This window comes from Mandrillus leucophaeus, unplaced genomic scaffold (assembly GCF_000951045.1).
Source record: "Mandrillus leucophaeus isolate KB7577 unplaced genomic scaffold, Mleu.le_1.0 Scaffold3, whole genome shotgun sequence".
Classification (NCBI taxonomy): domain Eukaryota; kingdom Metazoa; phylum Chordata; class Mammalia; order Primates; family Cercopithecidae; genus Mandrillus; species Mandrillus leucophaeus.
This window is the reverse complement of record NW_012103142.1, coordinates 256,360-265,472: the sequence shown is the minus strand read 5'-3', so window position 1 is coordinate 265,472 and position 9,113 is coordinate 256,360.

Genomic DNA, 9,113 nt, shown 5'->3' with positions numbered 1-9,113 from the left:
CAAGAACCAAAATCTCCATTCCCATACAAAATTTGCAGCAGATATATTTTCTGAGCTCAAACCACAGTTCTAGCAGGTTTTTTGGTCCTCAGTGCAAGTGCAAAGGAAATTTCTATATTTCAGGCAGGGCTTGGGGGCTCACGCCTATAATCCTAGCACTTTGGGAGGCCCAGGCAGGCAGATCACTTGATCCCAGGAGTTTGAGACAAGCCTGGCCAGGGTTTCTGTAGAAACCCTGTCTCTACAAAAAATACAAAACTTAGCTGTGGGTGGTGGCACATACCTACAGTCCCAGCTACTTGGGAGGCTGAGACAAGAGGATCGCTTGAACCCAGGTGGTCGAGCTGCAGTGAGCCGAGATCACACCACTGCACTCCAGCCTGGATGACAAAGTGAGACCCTGTTTCCAAAAAAAAAAAAAATTCTATATTTCATTTAACTGTGCAATTGAGGAGCTTCTACCTAACCCTCATTTGGAGGTGATTAACCTACAATGTAATGATATGCTAAAAGGCAAGGATCAAGAAAAGTATATGTATTAGCCTGTTTTCATGATGCTGATAAAGACATACCTGAGACTGAGAAGAAAAAAAATGTTTAATTGGACTTACAGTTCCACATGGCTGAGGCCTCAGAATCATGGTGGGAGGTGAAAGGCATTTCTTACATGGCGGAGGCAAGAGAAAACAAGGAAGATGCAAAAGCGGAAACCCCTGATAAACCCATCAGATCTTGTAAGACTGATTCACTATCACAAGAATAGGACAGGAAAGACCAGCCCCCATGATTCAATTACCTCTCCCTAGGTCCCTCCCACAACATGTGGGAATTCTGGGAAATACAATTCGAGTTGAGATTTGAATGGGGACACAGCCAAACCATACCATTCCACCCTTGGCCCCCACTTAGTTCATGTCTTTGTATTTCAAAACCAATTATGCCTTTCCAACAGTCTCCCAAGGTCTTAACTCATTTCAGCATTAACCCATAAGTCCACAGTCCAAAGTCTCATCTGAGACAAGGCAAGTTCCTTCCACCTATGAGCCTGTAAAATCAAAAGTAAGCTAGTTACTTCCTAGATACAGTTGGGGTACAGATACTAGGTAAATACAGTCATTCCAAATGGAAGAAATTGGCCAAAATAAAGGGGTTACGGGGCCCATGCAAGTCCAAAATCCAACAGGACAGTCAAATTTTAAAGCTCCAAAATGATCTCCTTTGACTCCAGGTCTCACATCCAAGTCATGCTGATGCATAAAGTGGGTTCCCATGGTCTTGGGCAGCTCTGCCCCGTGGGTTTTCATGGTACAGCCTCCCTCCCACTGCTTTCATAGGCTAGAGTTGAGTGTCTGTGGCTTCTCCAGGCAAACGGTGCACGCTGTCAGTGAATCTACCATTCTGGGGTCTGGAGGACAGTGCCCTCTTCTCACAGCTCCACTAGGCAGTGCCCCAGTAGGAACTTTGTGGGGGTCTCTGACCCCACATTTCCTTTCTGCACTACCCTAGCAGAGGTTCTCCATGAGGGCTCTGACCCTGCGGAAAACTTCTGCCTGATCATCCAGGCCTTTCCACACATCTTCTGAAATTTAGGTCAAGGTTCCCAAACCTCAATTCTTGACTTCTGTGTACCTGTAGGCTCAACACCACATGGAAGCTGCCAAGGCTTGGGGCTTCACAGCCCAAGCTGTACATTGGCCCCTTTCAGCCATGGCTGGAGTTGCTGGGACACAGGACACCAGGTCCCTAGGCTGCACACAGCATGGGGATCTTGAGCCCAGCCTACGGACCTTTTCCTTCTGGGCCTCCAGGACCGTGATGGGAGGGGCTGCTGTGAAGGTGTCTGACATGGCCTGGAGATAGTTTCCCCACAGTCTTGGGGATTAACATTAGGCTCCTTGCTACTTATGCAAATTTCTGCAGCAGGCTTGAATTTCTCCTGAGAAAATGGGTTTTTCTTTTCTATCACATTGTCAGGCTGCAAATTTTCCAAACTTTTATGCTCTGCTTCCCTTATAGAACTGAATGCCTTTATCAGTATCCAAGTCACCTCTTGAATGTTTTGCTCCTTTGAAATTTCTTGTGCCAGACACCCTAAATCATCTCTCTCAAGTTTAAAGTTCCACAAATCTCTGGGGCAGGGGCAAAATGCCACCAGTCTCTTTGCTAAAACATAGCAAGAATAACTTTTGCTCCAGTTCCCAACAAGTTCCTCATCTCCATCTGAGACCACCTCAGCCTGGATCTTATTGTCCATATTGCTATCAGCATTTTGGGCAAAGCCATTCAACAAGAGTCTAGGAAGTTTCAAACTTTCCCACATTTTCCTGTCTTCTTCTGAGCCCTCCAAACTGTTCCAACCTCTGCCTGTTATCCAGTTCCAAAGTCACTTCCACATTTTCGGGTATCTTTTCAGCAGCATCTCACTCTACTGTTACCAATTTACTGTATTAGTCTGTTTTCATGCTGCTGATAAAAACATATCCCAGACTGAGAAGAAAAAAGGGTTTAATTGGACTTACAGTTCCACATGGCTGGGGAGGTCTCAGAATCACAGCAGGTGAAAGGCACTTCTTACATGGCAGTGGCAAGAGAAAATGAGGAAGAAGCAAAAGCAGAAACCCCTGATAAACCCATCAGATCTCGTGAGACTTATTCACTATCATGAGAATAGCACAGGAAAGACTGGCCCCCATGATTCAATTACTTCCCCCTAGATCCCTACCGCAACACAGGGGAATTCTGGGAGATACAATTCAAGTTGAGATTTGAATGGGGACACAGCCAAACCATATAAGAATATAATAGAATTATAAAAAGCCTTCCAAGTAATGAATATACCCAATCAAAACCAGATGGTCTTGGATTGATATCAGTATTTGGCAATACCTACCTTTGTAAAGACATTTTCAAAGATGAAATATGTAAAATCTCATTGTAGATCAGCATTAACAGATGAATATTTAGGGCCAGACGCAGTCTCTCATGCCTGAAATCCCACCACTTTGGGAGGCCCAGGTGGGTCAGGAGTTCAAGACCAGACTGGTCAACATGGCGAAACCCTATCTCTACTATAAATACAAAACTTAGCCAGGCATGGTGGCATGCACCGATAGTCCCAGCTACTCAGGAGGTTGAGGCGGGAGAATCGCTTGAACCTGGGAGGCAGAGGTTGCCGTGAGCTGAGATCATGCCACTGCACTCCAGCCTGGATAACAGAGTAAAACTGTGTCTCAAAAAAAAAAAAAAAAAAAAAAGATGCACATTTGCAGTTGACTTTGATGAGGAGGAACACTAAATTTGAACCCCAATTAATCAGCAAATCTATATTACAAAAAAATTGCATTCAATTATTACTTTTTTTATGTTATCAAAGCATACTCACCCTTCTCACCATGTGATGTCCTGCATCCTCTTGGGACTCTGCAGAGTCCCCATCAGCAAGAAGGCTCTCACCAGATGCACCCTCTTGACCCTGGACTTCCAGCCTCCAAAAATGTAAGAAATAAATATTGTTTCTTTATAAAACAAATTTGTCAATGACAATTCATGGAAATTTGTTTTATTTTCAAAGTACTTATATAATATCCTTGATTTTGTTTCTTGGCATGCAAAGCCTAAAATGTTTACTATTCGATCCTTCATAGACTAAGTTTGCCAACCCCCGATCTAGAAGAACACCTGATAAATACATCTTGGATAGCTTATAGTGATTTCTACAAAACTCTTTTTTTTTTTTTTTTTTTGAGATGGAGTCTCACTCTGTCACCCAGGCTGGAGCACAGTAGTGCATGGCTCACTGCAACCCACGCCTCCCCAGTTCAAGTGATTCTCCTGCCTCAGCCTCCCGAGTAGCTGGGATTACAGGCACCCACCACCACGCCCAGCTAATTTTTGTATTTTTAGTAGAGACGGGGTTTCACCATGTTGGACAGGCTGGGCTTGAACTCCTGACCTCAAGTTGTCTCTCCATTTTGACCTCCCAAAGTGCTGGGATTACAGTCATAAGCCACTATGCCTGACCTATACAAAACTCTTGATCCACTCCGAAGTTCTTTTATTCCTGTCTTCCACTCATTAAATTACCTCTAATTCAATTCCTCAAGCCAAAACTTTACAGATCTTTTTTTTTTTTTAACTTTCCCACAATCTCTACATTAATCCATCGAAATATCCTGTCAGCTCTGCCTCCAAATAGAGTAGCTTTAATTCATCTAGTTCTCTGCCTATCTGCTGCCTTTACCCATCTCTTGTCTGCACTACTAAAATGGTCTGATTGGTCTCCCCACTTTCACCCTTGCCCCCTAATGAGCCAATATTCACTCTAGCTAGAACGAGTCTCTCTAAAATGTTAAAAGATTATTACTCCCCTACTTAAAACTTTTTATTGCCTTCCCATTGCACTTCCAAAGCCAAATTCTTTATCATGATGTCAAAGGCTCTATATGACCCAGCAGCATCCTACCTCTTCAACCACATCTTTTCCCTCTTTCCCTGTAGCTCTAGGTCCACTGGTCTCCTTGTTAAGCAAACCATTCTTTTTCTCTTTCTTGGCTTGTGCATCTGTTAAACACTTTAGTAAACCATCTTCTCCCTTTTCTTTGCATGTCTGGGCCTTTACTTCCCCTTTGAATATTAGATTAATGTATATAGTATGCCCTCCTTTTCTGTTACTCTCCTCCTTATCTAGTTTATTTCATTTACAGCACTGCAGTGTAAGCTTATGAGAACAGGCACTGCCCGGGCATAGTGGCTTACATTTATAATCCCAGCACTTTGGGAGGCCAAGGCAGGCAGATCGCCTGAGTAGCCCAGGAGTTTGAGACCAGCCTGGGGAGCATGGCTGGACCCCACCTCAATTAAAAAATAATAAATATGGCCGAGTGTGGTGGCTCACGCCTGCAATCCCAGCACTTTGGAAGGCTGAGGCAGGTGGATCACTTGAGGTCAGGAGTTTGAGTCCAGCCTGGCCAAAATGGTGAATCCCTGTCCTACTAAAAATACAAAAATTAGCTGGGCATGGTGGCACATGCCTGTAATCCCAGCTACTCAGGAGGCTGAGGCAGGAGAATTGCTTGAACCTGGGAGGCGGAGGTTGCAGTGAGCCTCGATGGCGCCATTGCACTCCAGCCTGGGCAACAAAGCGAGACTCTGTCTCAAATAATAATAATAATAAATTAATAAATAAAAAGAACAGGGACTGATCATTGTGCCTAGAGCAGTGCCCACACATGAGTAACACTAGATAGTTGGCATGTATGTTTTTTCTCAACTTTTATTTTTTATTTTAATGGCTGCTCCATAGACAGAGCAGGGCTATTCCATAGGCAGAACAGCCTAAACTTTCATTTTAGATAGAGGGGGTACATATGCAGGTTTGTTACATGGGTATATGGCACTCAGATACTGAGTGGAGTACCCAATAGACAGGCTTTCGACTCACAACCCCCTTCCAAATGCAATTACTTATTGAATAAAGGAAATTGAAAAATATGGGGAATCAAGAGCTATCAGAGCACATAGCAGAGGTCCTACCCTGGTCCCATGTAATTCTTCATCAAGATTTCTAGATGAAGTGAGGTTTAAACTAGTATCCGAAGAGCAGGAATTATTCCACTGACGGGAAACTATACTAGGTAGAGAGATGAGCATGAGAAGCAGGAAAAGCCAAAGCCTGGGACCAGTAACTGGGACCAGATCACTCGGACCTCATGAAAGAGCAAGAGGAAGCCAATTAAAGGTTTAAGCTGGAGAGTGGTGAAACATTAATTTTTGCTTTAGAAAGATTACTCTGGTCCTAGTGCATAGGGTGAAATACAGAGGGAAGCAAGACAGGAGACAAAGAACCAGTTAGGAGGTTGTAGTGGCAGAAGTGGGTAAGGAGTGCATCAATGTGAAATATTTAGGAGATAGCTTTGGTAGGACAGGTATGGGAGGTGAGAGAGCTGCTGGCAAGGAACCCTCCCAGGTTTAAACCTTGGGCATTTGGGTTGATGATGGAACCATTACCAAATCTGGAAACAACAGAGGAGAGCTGGCTAGAGGTGGGGTGGAGTACTTTAGACATGTTGAGCTTGAGATGTCTATGGCATATGGCTGGTTTAAACGTCTTGTCTCTTAAAGACATCATCCAGAGTTCAAGCCCCTATGATGCCTTCTGCTCTTTTCTTCAGTGTCTGGTATACAGCAGGCATTCATTGTTGAAAAAAGAAAGGAAAGAAGGAAGAAATCCAAGTGGGTTTGGGGCCCAGTAAAACTAGAGGTATAAAATTAAAGGTTGGCTGGGTGTAGTGGCTCATGCCTGTAATCCCAGCACTTTGGAAGGACGAGGCAGGCAGATCACCTGAGGGCAGGAGTTCGAGACCGGCCTGGCCAACATGGTGAAACTCTGTCTTTACTAAAAATACAAAAATTAGCCAGGCGTGGTGGCAGGCACCTATAATCCCAGCTATTCGGGAGGCTGAGGCAGGAGAATCGCTTGAATCTAGGAGGTGGAAGTTACAGTGAGGTGAGATGGCACCATTGCACACCAGCATGGGCAACAGAGCAAGACTCTGTCTCAAATAATAATAATGATAATAATAAAATTTAAAGAAATACATTAAATTAAAGGTCATCACTATTTAAATGGTTCAACTCGAAAGAGTGGATAAAGTCACCCAGGAATTTCAACATGAGTTCTGCATAGGGGGAAAAAAAAATCACCCCAGAGTGTGTAAATTTAGAAGAGGGCATAAAGGACCCTGAAGAACTGTAGCATTTATGAGATAGGTAATGATAATGATAATATGTAATCCTTACTAAATACTATGTGCCTCATTTCTAATTTTGTTGAAAATATTTTACCCCTTCACTAGAAATGTTTCCATTTCATCTAGAAATCTCCCAATTATTAGGTCAGGCTAGGACCTCTGCTATGTGCTCTGATAGCTCTTATTTCCCCCATCTTGCAATTTTCTTTATTATGAACGTGATCCCTCCGTGGGAGAACTGATCGCAGTAAAGGTGTGGGGAACTGATGACTACTGGTCTCACTCATAATAACAGCTAACACTTACTGAGTGATTACTGTGTGCAAGGCACTGTTCTAAGTATTTTACATGTATTAATTCTCACTACCCTATGAGCACGGTTAAATGTAATGAGGAACTACAGAGACAGAGAGGGTAAAGATAAAGGAGAGAGGTGATAATTAAAAGAGCAAAGGCTCTGGGAATGGGGCTATCCCTTGACAACAGATTGGACATCTCCTCCACTGCATCTTCTGAAGGACAGAGGCAGAGAGGTAACAAGTTTATTTGTGTAAACCAAAATCTTTAATTTCTGCACTTGTTTTCTGTATAATACCTACAAACAAAAAAAGAAAAACTCTAACAAGCTATTGTAATTGGTTTAATACCAGTAAGGACAAAGTGTCATGGGTATTAAGGAGAGTCAGGAAACAATTCTGCCTTACATCCAGCAGGCAGAGGTGGAAGTTGGGCAACTTCAGCACCCACTAAGTAGCAAGTATACCTGAGGCTTTGGGATCCCAAAATGTGTAACATATGGAGATTGTCCAGTGTGTCTCTGTTGCTGTGGCCTGGCCAGAACCCATTCTCCACTTTTCTGTCCTAGGACTTCAATTGCCTTTGAGGATTTCATGCCCACTTTGTTGCCATCTTGATGGACTATATCATCAAGGTGCTCTGGTTAGAGGGTGGTCATGAGGCTTAAGTTCTTTCCCCGGGAAATTTTATCTTGAGATGAGTGACACAAGAGACAAGAATGGGTCATCATCCCAAACCGTATGCCTTGGAGTTCCTGCTCCATGGATCCCCGACGCTGACCCAGGTCTTATCCTTCTGATGGCTGGTCCTTTGGCCCTTCTTTCAATTCCAGGAGCCACCCCACATCCTGCCATAAATTCCTCTTCTGATGAGGTTAGCCAGAGCCAGCTTCCAGTGCTTGCAACCAAAGGATCCTGGCCAATGGATATAGCCACCCATAGAATGTGTCAAGAATAGCTGATGGATGGGACTGTAGCAGATCCAAGATAGGTTGACCCCTCCTCATCCCCTTTCCCAATATGTTCACAGTCCTTATCATGGGGATGGGATTATGGCGTGGCTCTTTTGAGATGCTGACAAATCCCAGTTAGAATTTACCTTCTTAGCCAGTCACATTTTTCAGACCCTTCTGAGCGCCATACCTCGTAACTTTCAGAAACAAACTTTGGGGAAGGCTATCACCCCTGGCCCTATACTTCTCACTTCAACTCCTCTGTTTACCATCTCCATGTCAGTTCAGCCATCCACACCCATGACCATACTGTGGCACATGGAAGTTGTGTTTGTGAAACCTCTGCTGACCGAGAAAAGGTCTTTACTTAGCTTTCTTTGTGGCATTCAAGCGGTTTGTACTGCCCACTATCATCAAATTATCCTATCACATTGTAATAGCTTGTCTATCTTTGGCAATACCTGTGAACCCTTTGGGGGCAGTGTATTAATCAGGGTCTAGCATAGCGCTTTGTACTGAATGTTTGTAGAACAACCATCCAAACATACAGAATACAGGAAGTTGGGGAATATTATAAAGATCATGTGAACCAGCCAGGTTCAGTGGCTCAGGCCTGTAATCCCAGCACTTTGAGCGGCTAAGGCAGAAGTATCACTTGAGCTCAGGAGTTCAAGACCAGCCTGGGCAACATGGTGACACTTTGTCTCTAAAATAATAATAATAGACTGGGTGCAGTGGCTCAGGCCTGTAATCGCAGCACTTTGGGAGGCCCAGGTGGGCAGATCACCTGAGGTCTGGAGTTCAAGACCAGCCTGGCCAACATGGTGAAACCCTGTCTCTCCTAAAAATACAAAATTAGCCAGGCGTGGTGGCACACACCTGTAGTCCCAGCTACTTGGGAGGCTTAGGCAGGAGAATCGCTTGAACCCAGGAGGCAGAGGTTGCAGTGAGCCAAGATCATATCACTGTAGTCCAGCCTAGGCAACAGAGCAAAACTCCATCTCAAAAAGTAAATAAACAGCCGGGCGCAGTGGCTCAAGCCTGTAATCCCAGCACTTTGGGAGGCCGAGACGGGCGGATCACGAGGTCAGGAGATCGAGACTATCCTGGCTAAC